Source organism: Eublepharis macularius, chromosome 7 (assembly GCF_028583425.1).
Source record: "Eublepharis macularius isolate TG4126 chromosome 7, MPM_Emac_v1.0, whole genome shotgun sequence".
Lineage (NCBI taxonomy): Eukaryota > Metazoa > Chordata > Lepidosauria > Squamata > Eublepharidae > Eublepharis > Eublepharis macularius.
This window is the reverse complement of record NC_072796.1, coordinates 72,448,145-72,463,396: the sequence shown is the minus strand read 5'-3', so window position 1 is coordinate 72,463,396 and position 15,252 is coordinate 72,448,145.

The following is a 15,252-nucleotide window of genomic DNA, read 5'->3' as shown; positions in this document are numbered from 1 at the left end:
AGTAGAAGGTTTTAGGTCAAGTTGGGACACTAAGAATGTTCTTAAAAGTTGAGACCTTGAAAAGTCTCTGAAGTTCTCATTGTTGGGAAAAAGGTTTAAAATAGTTTAAATTCAGAGTTGCAATGGATCTTGAATCAATAGAGAGACAGACGCTTGCTTTGCTTTTAAGAAAAGTTTACTTCTAAAGGGAAAAGGGTGCACGGGGTTGCTACAAAACAAAGAAACCTATCAGCTACATCTGGACACTACAAAGTACAAACTTAGACCACACCAGTAATGGTGTTCTCCTTCTTGACCCTAGAAAAGGAAATCACCTGATTAATTGACCAACAGTAGTTTACAAACTCATCTTAGTTTTCCAGGCTTTGAGTTAGATTAGGCTGTTGGTGCTCTGCCAAGTTTCCCTTCCAGGTCAATACAAACAAGAGCACACTGGGCATATTAACCCCATAATGACTCAATGTCAAACCTTGCAGCCTATATTCCAATACTCATCACCAACATTTCTTACTCATAATTTAGAGTTATGAATTGTCATGTCTTGCTAAGATGAACTGTCATTGCCCTTTGCTTAGTATTCTTGTTAACACTATTATGTGTACATTGCTAATACTGGAAGAGGAATATTGAAATGAACACTGTCTTAAACTGTGATTTCCAAGTACAGAATTAATTTTAGATTTTTTCCCTAGATAAACTTGAGATTCAGAGGGCCTCACAGAATCAACCAGAAGAACAAATAAAAGAAACAGAAAAAACTAGTTTATCCTCAGGGAAACCCTTCCGTGCATAAGCTTGCTTCAGTCATGCATCAATCTTTATTTTATGCCCAACCAAATCCAAATACATACACAATGCTTTTATCTTCTTGTGGACCAACATGAGAGTGACCAAAAAGGAAAACTTTCCTGTTTCTAGGCATGAACTGTGCTTAGAATATGAACTGCAGGACTATTTTTCAATTCTTCAAGAATTTCAGGCCTCTAAGTCTGGCATTCATGACTTCAAACAGAAAACCCATGCTGTGTAAATTCAACAGGGAGCAAAACAAAAGTACATATGAATTGTAAAAATGACCAGGTGGGTTCTGAGAGCCACAAACACACTGCTTTGATTTTGGACACCACTTGGTGGCCATAAAGTGAAAGGTGCCTGATGAGAAAAACATTAAAATGTATTAATGGTAAGATATGAAATAAGAATACTGTCAACTTTTTTAAAAAAAGGTAAATACTTTCAAAGGTAGAAATAAAGCTGCTAGAACACACAATTATATATTGCTAACCAAGTCTTTCTGCTTCTGCTTCCTGGCCTCAGATGAACAGCAGGATTTGAGTCCAGTGGTGCCTTAATGACCAAAAAGATTTTTAGGGTATGAGCTTTTGAGAGTCAAAGCTCCCTTCTTCAGGGCACTCCACCGAGTTCACTCCTAATAATAATAATAATATTCAATGTATATACCACTCTTCAAGACAACTTAATGCCCACTCAGAGCAGTTTAACAACAACAACATTTGATTTATATACTGCCCTTCAGGACAACTTAATGCCTACTCAGACAAGTTTACAAGGTATGTTGTTATTATCCCCACAACAAAACACCCTGTGAGGTGGGTTGGGCTGAGAGAGCTCCCAGAAGCTGTGACTGACCGAAGGTCACTGAGCTGGCTCCAAGTGGAGGAGTGGAGAATCAAACCCGGTTCTCCAGATCAGAGTCCTGCTACGCCTAACCACTACACAAACTATCTCTCATATCTGAACTATGGACTTTCCCTATATTGACTTTGATATTCAGCTATTGCAAATTTTTTTTTAAACCTGTGCTTCTTTTCATAATTCCATATCTTTGAAGAACAGTAAGGAGTTTGAGAGGATGGCTGTGCTTTCTCTTGTCTAGAAATTCTGTGGAAATCACTTGGTCTGGACTACGTATTCATTCAATACCTTATACTCTTTCCACAACAATTTATTTTTCTTATAATATTCTGGAAAAACTGTTGTTGTAGGAAAAACAAAAATGCAAAACACAAGTAACTATTTGTTAATAAAAATTATCTGGCAAATTCAAGGCAAAATATAGAATGTTACAACCAAATAAAAATGGATCATAGAGCAGAACCACAAGTGACAAAAGGCACAGATTGGACACTTGTCTGCTTCCCTCAAGTTTTGATGGGAAATGTAGGCATCCTGGTCTCGCAGCTTCGCTCTCTGACTGCTGTCCAACGGACTTTTCAACTGTCACTTGTCCAACATTCCACCAAGCTGCCTACATTTCCCATCAAAACTTGAGGGAAGCAGACAAGTGTCCAATCTGTGCCTTTTGTCACTTGTGGTTCTGCTCTCAGCCTTGATTTCAGACCAAGATCATTCCTGAATCCTTGTGCACGTTGCTGAATCATAGTGTTACAAGACTGCTGTAAAGCTTGAAGCTGTTATTGGCATAAAGCATTCTGCTATAAAACATACTGCTGAAGAGTGTTGTGAGGCACAACAGGAAACTGGTCATATTTTTGAACGTCTATGATGAAATTGACATAAAACCCCACAGAAGCTGTTAAAAGAAAATGAGATCATAAACACGAAGAAACTCATCAATAAGCTTAAAAAACCCTCCATTTCATAAAGTTTCCATGGCACACATGAAATAGATTCTAGATACTAGTGCAATAAGTAGGTCACAGTGACAGGGAAACAGGTTGTAATCTAAGATAGATGCCTGATCCTTCAATAAACACTAACCATGAGGGATTTTTTTGACCACTCATCACTACTTTGGACGCTCAGTACTAGACAAACATTAAAATGCTTACCCTCTCACTTCAATTGTGGACCTTGCAGCATATTCTTCAACATAAAAGGTCAATTTCTTGTTTCTTTAAAGGGTGCCACCTAACCAGTTTTGCCTTTTTTTAAAAAAAAATGAAGCAGGCTTCTGTTCAACTTCGTGTATTGTTATGACTTGCTTTCTTTCCTGCAGGGCAGCCATTAGGCTACAGTGGCCATTCCCTTATGGACTCAGAATACTGGAGACTTATGATGATTGGTAGTACACGTTTGTTTAATTGCATTTTGAACAGAGGGGAGCAGGTAGATGCACAAAGGTAGTATTAATTCTGAAAATATCCATAGCCAATACTGGCAGCAGATCCTCTTTCCTAAGATTCCTTCTTGCTAGCTTGCTGAAAAAAAACAGTCTTCTTTCTTCTTTTCTGGTCAACTGCAAAACGTATTTTTTCATCTCCTGAAATCCAGACAGAACTCTTGGTCCTGGCTCTTGTACTGGAAAGTATGCATGGCATGCAGTCCTAGCAGACTTTGATTGCCCATCAATGAGCATTTACTGTCAGAGGCCAAACCGCAAAACAGAACAGAATATGTCTCATAATACTATAAGATGAATATAAAAAGAATACCTTTTGTTTTCCAGTTCTCAGCCCATTTACTCAAATGGAACTCTGATGGTGTTAAAGTATTTTTAGGATATCTGTTTAAACAGTTTTCCCCCAAAGCTACTAAATTCAATATGGGAAAAAAACTGGAGGAGATGCACAATGTAATATAAGCCTGGCAGATATTTATCAATATCTTTGGGTCACAGTTACTAACAGCATAAATTCAGACAAGCAGTTGCTAGGCAAAAGTATAGCAACTGGCCTCTGATGTATAACCAGTATGTTGAATATCCCCCCTCCCCATTTTAAATCCTGGTAAATATAAAAACAGAAGATCATTACTGACAGAGCACATCACTAGCTGTACTGCAGGAGCTCTGCTTCCCATAGAAATTGGACAGTAAGATTTACCATGGTAATGGAATAAAGTATTTTGACCTCTGCAATATAGGGTCACCTTCGTGAGGCTCCTGTCTCCTGCCATCCTTTAAATGAACACAAAGATTCATCTGTGTATCCTTCAAAAAAGAATTCATTATTATTAACCATTTGCGGTTTTGGACTCTGCCTAAAAAGCTGATCTTTCTTAAGCAATCGATTCTTATCTTCCTTTTAAGGAGGAGGACAAGAACAGATATTGTGCTGGACTCTACCAGGTTTCTGCAGGTAAAAATATATCAGTCCTCACCTTCCCCTTTCCTCAGCAGCACTCTGTGACCTCTGAAATTTTATGGTGGTGGTCATAGGACTGTGAAGGAACAGACTTGCAAACCTGGTTCCCTTGGTTCTTGAAAAATTTCTTTAGTGGTCCCCCATCTCCGCTCAGCAACACCTCCCCTTTCCCTTGTTCCTGGAGGGGTGCCAACTTCTCTCAGAAAACCCCTGCAGCTGCCCCAAGTCTATCAATGTATGGCAGCACTGCCCTTTTCCCTTCCTCCTGGAGGGTGTACCAACTTCTCTCTTAGCAACCATCACTACCGTAACTGAAGGAGTATGTCCTGCTAGACAGATTTATACATCTAATACTCTCTATCTGAGTGCCTTTTAAAGGTTCCACCTAGTTGCTGCTAGAGATGGGCATGAACAGCAATACGAACTAAAAAAAGCCACAAACAGCCCAATTAGCTGTTTGCGAACAAGCTGTTCGTGAGGCCCCATTCTAAACGAACAGGTGGTAATTGCAAGCCATGTTCATTGCTGTTCGTTGCTGTTTGTCAAGCCAGACAATCGGGCACCTGCAATCAATTCCCTTGGCAACCAGAGGCAGAGACTGCCTGAACTCTGTCTGAACTCCAGCTGTTGCCCTGGAAACCCCAATCTAAGCCCAATTTAGCTTGATAGGCAGGTCTTCCTTTCAAGTGTGGAATTCCAAATTTGTTACAAGGAAGCAAAGAGCAGGGGGGAGGGGGGCTCCCAGCTCTGGTTTTGCAGACAGTGAGGGAGAGAGAGTTGCGGTTGGCATTTGGAGAGAGAGACAGGGAGAGTGCATTGGAGCTTGAATTTTCTGTGTGTGGTGGGATAGGGATCTACCTCTTCAAGTTTCAGGGCTGCTGCCAGGCTCTGGGCCAAGCTATTATTTATTACTGGTACCTTTCCTGCTGCCTGCTCAGGTAGGGTTTCTGGGAGTGGTGTGGTAGGGATCTTGATGGCTGGAGAAGAGCCTGCTGGCCCCCACGAACAATGAACATGTTTGCGAACAGGTCATGTTCATCAATGTTTGTTGTTCATGGATGGCAATGAACAATGAACACCATGTTCAGGGGTTTTCTTTGTTTGTACCCATATCTAGTTGCTGCATCTCCTGCTTCACAATCAGATCTGCTGCTCATCCCCTTTACTGCTGTCTGGAAAGCAAGACTGAATAAGTGTGGCGTAGTGTGTTTACAGAGATTTACAGGATATGAGCATTCAGAATATGACGCTTAATAAACAAAAATAAATAAAGTATGCATGGTCTGTTCAAGCAACCTGAGCAAGGATAAAAAGAAATGGTGCAAATATGTTCCTCTTACCTCACACTATATATTTAAATTAAATAATAGCTAATTAGGATAGGCTGAGAATTTCTTGATGTTGTAGCATTTAAGAGTCCATCATTACTTTAGTTCTCAGAATTGGAACTTCTGTTATCCTTTGCAATGTTGACAAGATGGGGTCCCCAGACTTAGGTAAAGACTTACAGTGAAATCCCATGAAGAGTTACTCCAGTCTAAGCCTATTAATTTCAATGGGCTTGGACTGGTGTAACTCTTCTTAGGATTGCACAGCCAGTCCTTCAAGGCTTGTGCTTATCCAAGGAAAATTAATAAGAATAGCATAAAAGCAAGATAAGTTCTTTCACATGTCCTGAGAATTTATAAACTCCTCTTTGGGGTCCATCCCCTCTGCCTCAAGAGAAAGAAAACACTATCTAATCACTTGGCTGACACAGTCTCTGTTCCTGTAGTTGTGACATTCCAGCAAGGTGTGAGATGTTAAACCTTTCATGCTTAGTTCAGACAGAACCATTTGCATAACTAAACTATGGAATGCTCCAGGCTTGGGAGAGAGATGACTCATCTGCATTTTTCCTATTACTAGTCTTTTACTAGCACTGCAGCCTCAGGGGCATGTGAAGCCCAAATTAATAAGATATCAAGGTGAATTCTAGGATGGATGGCACTTGCCACATCTCCCCCACCCCCTCCACAGTTTTCAAGAGGAAACACTCCCTTTGCAAGAGATGGTATGGCAGCTTACAGAGGAAGCAGAGTAACAAGAAACTTACAACAGCATAGTATCAATTACATACTTCAACATGCAATTATCCTTGTAAATATCTGCTCTTCAGCGTCTCTTTTGGCAACTTCTATAATTTAGTATCTGAGATCAGCACCCTTTCTGGACTGATTATCTGCAGTCATATTATTGCTCCCAGAGATGTGTTTGATGTTCAGACAACAGTAGTGTTCACCACTAACAACTGTTATAAAAGATTTCTCCTTCCTAAGTCATTTTTAATACAAATGTTAGTACAGACTTCAGTTCTCTTTCAAAGTTCCTTGAAGAATACTAGCCCCAAGGATAAATGCTACATTCAGATTGCCTCTATCTAAGGCATCTGTGAAAGCACCGCCGAAGTCAGATTATCCTAACTGTTTCAATAGAAGGTCTGCAAAAGTATGGTAAATTTGAATCTCTGCCAGAACTGGAATCACAGTACAAACAGCAGATGTTGGATATTTTGGATCTATGTAACATTGAAGAATGTATTATGGACTGCTGGTGTTGATAAGAATAGATTATGTTTCATTGGTTGGATTAATATGAATAATACTCTACATCTGTGGATTCTTCTATATAAAAAGGATACATAACAGAAACATCATTCACAATCTTTCATTTACTCTTGCACTTTTCTCTCCAGTTTAGGAGCATCTCCTGACTTCCCAAATAATTTTGTCAGTGATTCAGATCACATATATCAATCTAACAATTACAATTGCTACAGACAAAGATGCTAGCATTTGTAGAAAAAGCGAACAATACATAATTTTTAAAAACAACATGTAAGATGAGCATATTAAAAGAACCATAGTTTCCAAAGCAGAAATGTTCTAGTAAATAATACTCCTTTGTTGATTTTTTGTTTGCATATATTTATGCAAAGCATAATTAAATGGACACACGACTGTTTGCATAATGCATATGGGATAAAGAAGCAAAATGTGGACTGTCCTACCAAAATGAATGAGTTCTCTTTGGTGTCTGTGAAGCTTTTGGGTATTCTGAGGAGACACTATTGAGAACAGTGAGAAATTAATGACTTGCCTTTTGCTATTTCTAAGCATACCTGTCACCAGTTCTCTCTGCCCTTGCAAGGTAAATGTAAAATTGGAGGAAGAAGAGAAAATCCAAAGATAAGGAAGGTTGGAGATAGCAGAGAACTGATAGGGAAGCATTTGGAACTGGATAGGGCTTTCTGAAATACTGTAAAAAACACACCACATTATTTCCTCAAAATTCATTGAAAAAGCCTAGAATGAATTAGTAGGCAGTTCATTACACATTGAGATGGGAGTGATGTTTTCATCCATTTCTATGACCTTTGCTTGGACAAAACAATGATTACCCCCATAGATAATAGATTTTAGTGGGTCAAATATTGTGATGATTACACTTGTTCTTCATTTTTATTTATCTCAGCATCACTGCGGGTGTAACTTTCAAACAATCAATAAGAATAACAATAATCAAAATAAAAATATAAATCATAAAGAAAAAAAATTGAGAGTAGCATAAAATCAATGGCTAAAAGTCTTAATACTTTTTAAAAAATGTGCTTTTCTGGATGTAGGTAAATATTCGTTGACTTACAGTCAACACAACTGACAGCCGTTTTATCTGTCCCTTGACTTTCCATAGTGATAAATACTCTAGTCGTTGTCATCGTTGTTGTTGTTGTCATCATCATCTTCTTCTTCTTCTTTAATGAGTAAGTCTGACTTCCTGATGTCAGTCACTTTTCATCACTGGCTTTCCAGTGTAGAAAACCCATTCACTAACCTTTCTGCTTCTTTTTAAAGCTTCATCCAGTAGTGCCAGCCCTTATAATTCTGTGCTGTGCCCTCTGTGTTGCATAAATGCTTCAGAGTTTATTTTCTGATGTCTAGATTGGTCCATAGCCATCTTGAGCATCTTGGTATCTCTTCTTGTGCATCACCAGCTATGGCCGAACTAGGTGGCATTCTCATCACTATCATCTCAGATCTGTGCTGCTCTATTCCACTGTCCATATAAATTCAGACTCAGTTTTCCTAATTCATAATAGGAATAAGTACATGGTCTTTTGAGACTAGGCTGCTGCATCCATCACTGAATTAGAATTAGATTAGAAAATATGTATGTAGTTATCATCAGATGATTGGAGTATGAATATGGTCAAATCAACATAGGTGATGTTGGTGTTTGAAACACCAGCTTTGGTAGCTTCAAATAATTACTGGATACAGGATACTGGCTGCAGTGCCAGCAAATGTTGATATTTGGGAAGAAATCCTTCCAAGCAGTCCCCAAGCCAGCATTTCTGTCAAGAGTTCATATTCTCTTTGGGTAAGATACCCTATTTTAAGAACTCTGAATTCACACACACGTGCATGCATTCAAGGACATATACACATGCAAAGCACAACCAAATAAAGACTTGGTGTTAACTGCTACCAAAAATAGGATGAAAAAATATATAGCAATATGCCACATCTCCATATGCTTAAACTTGCAATTTCATCTCATCTGCATAGTGCATTAACACTTCTATTGATAAAAAATATTCATGTTAAAGAACACTGCCTCGAGATCATAAAAGGCATCAGTGATGGACTCACATGAGAACCATTCTCATTTCCTAATAACACAACTTTCAAAAGCAATGCTGGCTATAGGTAAGCCAAGTTCAAAATAAAATAAAAATCACTTGATAATTAAACTAATGAGCTCATTATCTATAGATAATCTTCTTATAGACAACAGAGGGGTGAAAGGATTACTGAAGGAGGATAGGGAGATTTAGAAAAAAAATTATTAATAATTAACATTGGTCTTCATTGAAAAACATGTTGGAAGGACATATCTACCTGAAGCACATTTTTCGAGGTTGGGGATAGGGAATCTAGACAATAAAATAAAATGAATGTAGCAAGAGATGAAATGATGATGCTAATTGACACAATTACACTTCACTTGGGTCTAGATGGCTATGGCAGACTGATCTTTCCATACACCCATGATAAACCTCCCTTGACAGGTTTTGGGGTTTACTACTAGTCAGTAAAGGGCAGTCACCACACGCCACCCATCTATTCTCTATTATCAAGCAGAAGCCCTGACCCAAATATACACAGGGTCCCCTCTCTCCTCTTTCAGAGGCTCCACCAGACAGGCAGCTCGTTCTTTCTATTTGCTTTCCCTCACTCAGAGTCTTTCTACACATTACTAAGTACCTACTCTCAAATGCAGGATTGTATGTGTACTCCTCAATTCATGTACAGGCTATTCTTGCTCAGTGCACATGAATGCCGCTTTCATGGGAGCTCCCTTTGTGTGACTGCATCTGCAAGTGATTCTGAAGGGTAAAACAGTTCAGCTCTATTTTCACTGTGAGAACAAGTACTATAGGATCATTTGACTTGCTAATTTGCATTTGTTTAAGGTATAAGAAAGTGTCAAGTTCTGCAATTCAATGAATGGATGTGGGGGAAACTGGGATACTTCTAGCAGTTGAGGAGGAACTGATATAGAACGCCTGAATGTATTCATGTGGAACAAGTTGAAGTGTGACTGTGCAAGCAAGTGCATGGAAAGTTGGACGGGGGACATGTGATATGAGGTTCACTTGAGTATCACTAGGTACTTTGTAATGTGTAGAGAGACTGGGAGCTACTGCCCAGAGTTATAGGGGAAAGGGAACTTAGTGTTTACTTTCCCTTGTCTACGTTGCCAGCATCTAGATTAACTATATTGGCCCATTTGTTGTGACCAGAGTGTCTGAGATCTGTGTGTGTGGTATTTTTCCTCAGCCAACTACTTCAAACCCAGCCAGGGTTAAACAAAACAAAAGTAAATTTTATTTACAAGCTGGAATGAACATATGAATGGTTTTAAACTTATAAATATACTGGTGTTAAACAGGGAATAGCAACATCTCTGCTGCCTTCTCTCAGCTGCCCCCAAAGCCTTTCCCTTCTTACCCTCTTCCAACAGAACCAACTGTCACTGGCCCAGTATTCCATCCATTCTTATTGGTTATTTCTCAGGAGAGGTGGAGCTGGGACCAGTCCTGTTCATTACAATAGTGTATGTCAAAGAGTTGCTTAAGGACTTAAATGAGAAACTGTTGATATTTTGAGCCTCTGAAAATGTTCCTCATGATATTTTAGATAGCAAACTGATTAAATATGGTTTTAGTGATTTGGGGGGGCATCAAGTCACAGCCTTCCTATGGCAATCCGCTAAGAGTTTTCAAGACAAGAGACAGCCAGAGTTGGTTTGCCATTGCTTGCCTCTGTGTAACAACCCTGGCCTTCCTTTGTGGTCTGTCATCCAAATACTAATCTAGGCTGACCCGGCTTAGATGAGATGAGATCGGGCTATATGGACTATGCAGGTCAGGGATGATAGTACTGACAAAGTACTGTCAGGTAAATTCACAGGTGATTATAGAACAGTATTCAAAGAATGCTCAGTAAAGGGTGCTCAGTATCAATGGCATTCCATCAGTTTAGAGTGAAGTTGTAAGTGCACCGCTGGAAGGCAATGTAGAACCCTGTCCAATGTTCTTAGTAGTGATTTGGAGGAAGGATAAGAGGGAAACCTGGGGTGAGAGTTTGAAGGAACTGGTATCTTTAACCTATAGAAGAGAAGACTGAGGGGGTGGGGGGACATGATTGTGCTTTTTAGTACCTGGAGAGCTGTTACATAGGAAAGGACAAAGTCTTAAGTTATAGAATAGGCTTACGTTATTGAAGGACGGATTTCAATCAAACATTTGCAGAAATATCACAATATCACAATGGAACTAGCAACTCAGGAAGAGTGGACTGTCTTTTGATAGAGATCTTCAAACCCAAGCTAGACAGCCATCTGCCAAGAGTGGTCCAGGTTTAGATTTGCTGCATTGAGCAGGGAGTTGGACCAGGTGGCTTGTAAGACCCATTCCAATTTTATGATTCTAACATAAATGTGCAGCCTGTCACTCAGACTGGCCTCTTCATAGATGATTGGATGGTTTCCAATGGAATGCTAATTTTTAGCAAGGAATCCAAAATATGACAGACTCACTTGTTTAACATCTGTCCTGTGTAAAATGCTGTGAAGCATTGTTAAAGTTAGAACTATTAAACGTAGAGAATAATAAGCCAAATTGAGGAAGAATCCGGCCCCCCTGGCCAGTGGCAACAGCCACTTCAGTTGGGGGCTGCAGTTTACCTCCCAGGAGGAAGGCAGATGGCTTGCTCCCAGGCATCCGGATTTGTGCTGGGGGGCGGAGCCAGAGGCCTTATGGGGCTGCTTCGCCCCCACAGCAGCTCAGTTGCGCCTCGTACTCTGGTGTAGCTGGGCATCTTTTTCCACTTTGCTCACCCGGCACAAGGAGTGCAGGCTGCACAGTGGGGCTTGCCGGTGCCTGCGGCATATGGTGCGGCAAGTGAGGCTGTGTTGGGACTCTTGGGAGCAAGGGTTCTCCTGGAGGCAATTGCAGTGTGCGCTCATTCAGAGCGGCAGCAGCAGCATGTTTGTTGGGAGCGGCGAGAGTGCTTCGTGGCTTTTGTGGGCTTCCAAGCAGCAGCACATTTGGGAGCACTTCTTTTGGCGGCAGCATGTAATGGTGACAGTGTTCACGCAGCAGGCAGGGCGGTTGTCACTAGCCCTTGGCAAAGTGACGCCATGGCATCTGCCCCCCAAGCAGCCCTTAGGAAGGGTGAGGGGGTCTTAAGGGTTGCTAGTAACTTCGTCACAACCCTTCCCGCCCCCATTTTCCTTTCATCTGGGCCCTATCTTTAAGGGTGGGCTGCATTCCTGCCCCCCTGTTTTCCTTTCACCCGGGCCCTATCTCTAAAGGTGGGCTGCATTCCCACATTAAGGCCTTCTGGGCACCCCCCTTAGTTTTACTGGGCTCGGTAGAGGGACCTTTTGCACCTGCTCATACTTTTGGGTTGGCCCAGGGTAGTCAAGGCCAGCCAAGGGCTCCAGGGCCTGTGGGTGGTCTTGGGCCCGATGGCCATTTTGGGCCTGTGTCAGCCATTATAGGGCAAGGCTTCTGGGGGGGGCATTTTGTAGGTGTAGGTGGGGTGACGGCCATTTTGGTAACTCACTTTGAGTGGAGTAGTTTGGCCTTTGGGTCAGTTGCTACCAAGTTCCTTTGTGGTGGGCTGTTGCTTGGGAGTCAGTTCCCCATCCAGGGCCTTACCCTTCTAGCTTAATTTTGACAGCAGTAAGCCTCCCTAAAAAGGAGTGGTCACATCTAAGGGCAAACAGCCCGCAAAGCGCTCTCTAAAGAGGCCTGCTGTAGCCTTGTCCTCAGATAAGGAGGACATTGGTCCCACCAGGCAAGAAATTTTAGAGTGGCTTGCCACATTAGAGCAGGCATGGGGTGTGCCAGCACACTTGGAGGGTATGAAACAGAAAAGGCCTGTTAGGGCTGCTTTGAGGCTGCCACCTTAAATGATATCTTATCTCGTTTGACTGCTCTTGAGGGTGCATCAGACCTTGGAGGCCTATCAAGAGCACCTGAGGTTGCTGGAACCAGTGGACAACCCATGGATGAAGTTCCAGAGGATGCTGGACCATTGTTTGGTGATGGAAGCTGGATTGCAGAGACAAGCCAGATGGTATTGGCAGTTCAACCACCAGAGTCTGACGGTAAGTCTACTTGGCCCAGCAGGGGCATGTGTGGCCTTCGAGACCCTGGAATCAGGCCGCTGGCCCTATGCCCCCTACCATGCTTCAGTCCACTTACACTCAGGCAGGAACATCTCAGTCTGGTATTGTTGTTGGTGAATGTTCTCAATGGGGTCAGCCTTCCTTTTCAGGACAGCTGACAGGGGTGGCCGGTTGGCTGCCTGTTGTGGCTCAGGCCCAAGCTGAGATGGGAATGGTTGCGCCTTGGGGTTGCGCCTTGGGGTTGCGCCTTCTTATTGTGGAATACCTTGGGCTAATTCCAGGGTGGTGCCTTTTCAAGCCCTGCCATTTGGAGACACAGCCATACCCTTAGGTGACCACCTCATCCCTGCTACAAGGGGAAAAAATTTACAGGGCAAATATGTGGATGTCTTTACCCTTATCTTCAGGGAACTGGAGAAGAAGGATAAAGAGGATATGGATGATACGGACGAGCACCTTAAGCATAACAAGATCGACAGGTCCTGGGCCAATTGGCTACCAGGATTCCTGATTTACGCAGGTGTTATTGCCCGTGCCCAGCCTTGGAGGTTGGCCCCCTTGTTCCAGTATATGGAACATTATATACAGGGGGTATTCTGACTTCGTCAGTGCTGCCTGACTGCAATATGACAAAGAGTTTCGGATGGGTGCTGCCAACCCCACCATGCTGTGGGACCAAGTGCACCAACAGCTGTGGCTACAGTTAATGTCCCTGGCAAAGCCTAATGCGGGATACCGCTCTGATAGTGGGCACCTTGTGCAGCAGACCTCCACAGTGCCTGGCTCCCACGCCCCCGCAGGGTAGTTGGTTCGACCCTGGCTGCTTTGCTGGGAGTTTTCCTCCCAGGGTGTGTGTAGTCTGAAGGCCTGTAGTTTTGGCCATGAATGCCCAATACACAGGGGGCTGCATCCATTCACTGCCTGTAAGCAACAGAAGTCACTCATTAAGAGGTGGGGTGGCCCTATCAGGCAACAGGCTGCTGGAAAAGGGCCTCAGCCCAATAAAAGTGAGGGTACTTGAGGCAGGCTAATGTCCAGTTTTTGTTGCATGGTTTTACGTAGGGATGTGCGTTTCGGCATTCAGAATGCCGAAAGAATGCCGAAACAAAAGTGTTTCGGCTTCTTTAGGGGAATGCCGAAACGTTTCGGGGAATGCCGAAACGTTTCGGGGAGCCGAAAGGAAAAAAGCCGAAACGTTTCGGGATTCTTTCGGCTTTCTTTCGGCTTTTCAATGGGAAAATGCCTCCGTGTTCCCGGACGTCTGGGGGAGGCATTTTCCCACCGAATAAGCCCAAAATTGGTGGGGACCTTCCTCTAACCCTTCTCTAACAACCACCCAAGTTTCATACAGATTGGACTTTGGGGGGCCATGTTATGGCCCCCCAAAGCAGGTCACCCCATCCTCCCATAAGAAAGCGAAGGAGCAGCATATTGTTAGCATGCTGCTGCTCATCTTTCTTCATTATTTCCTATGGGGAAAAAATGAAGAGGCAGGCTTCCTTTGCCAGGGGTGGCATTTTGCATGCAAAATGCCCCCTCACCCTCAGGGGCCCTTCTCCCACCCCTCCTCCCACCCCCCACCAAGGCTCAGCCTGCTCCCACTTGGGGGGGCCATTTCATGGCCTCCCCAAGTAGGTGCTCTTTTCTCTACCACTGACAGCTGGGGAAGGCTTGTCTTGCCAGGGGTGGCATTTTGCATGCAAAATGCCCCCCAGCCCTCTGGGGCCCTTCTCCCACCCTTCCTCCCACCCCCCACCAAGGCTCAGACTGCTCCCACATAGGGGGGGGGCATTTCATGGCCTCCCCAAGTAGGTCCTCTCAGCCCCTAAAGTCCACCCCTTACAGCCCCACACAAACCCAATTCCCCCCCAGCTGCCACACACAGACCCAAATCCCCACATTAGCCCCTCACAGACCCAAATCCACCCCCACCTGCCCCACACCCATAACCCCAGGAACAGGCTGGCAAAGGCCAGCCCTCTCCCTTTGTTCCCTATGCTGGGAACTTCTAAACTCTCTTTCCCTGGGCAATTCTGCACAGCCCAGGGGTGCCACAATGGTGGGCACACTTCTGAGTGCCAGCTGGTCCCTGTGAAAGAGCACCTGAACCACAGACACCCTCCCTCAAATTCCCCCACCACCTACAGAGATGGCTGGCCAGCCAGCCCCATTGTTCCCTATGATGGGAACCAACTGCACAACAAAGAATAAAACAAGAACAACACAAAATAAAGTTTTAATTTTTTTTTCTCCCTTCCAAAGTACAAGTAGGCAAAGCATTATGACACATTACACCAGCAGTCCCCCACACAGAAAAATTAAAACAAAACTCACTTAACATCAGAGAATCACAAAGCACGATTCCTGTCAAAAACACTTTATTTCTTGAACAGCTTTAGGTTACACAGCAGGGGGGAACACCAAAGGGCATGGCAGCACTATC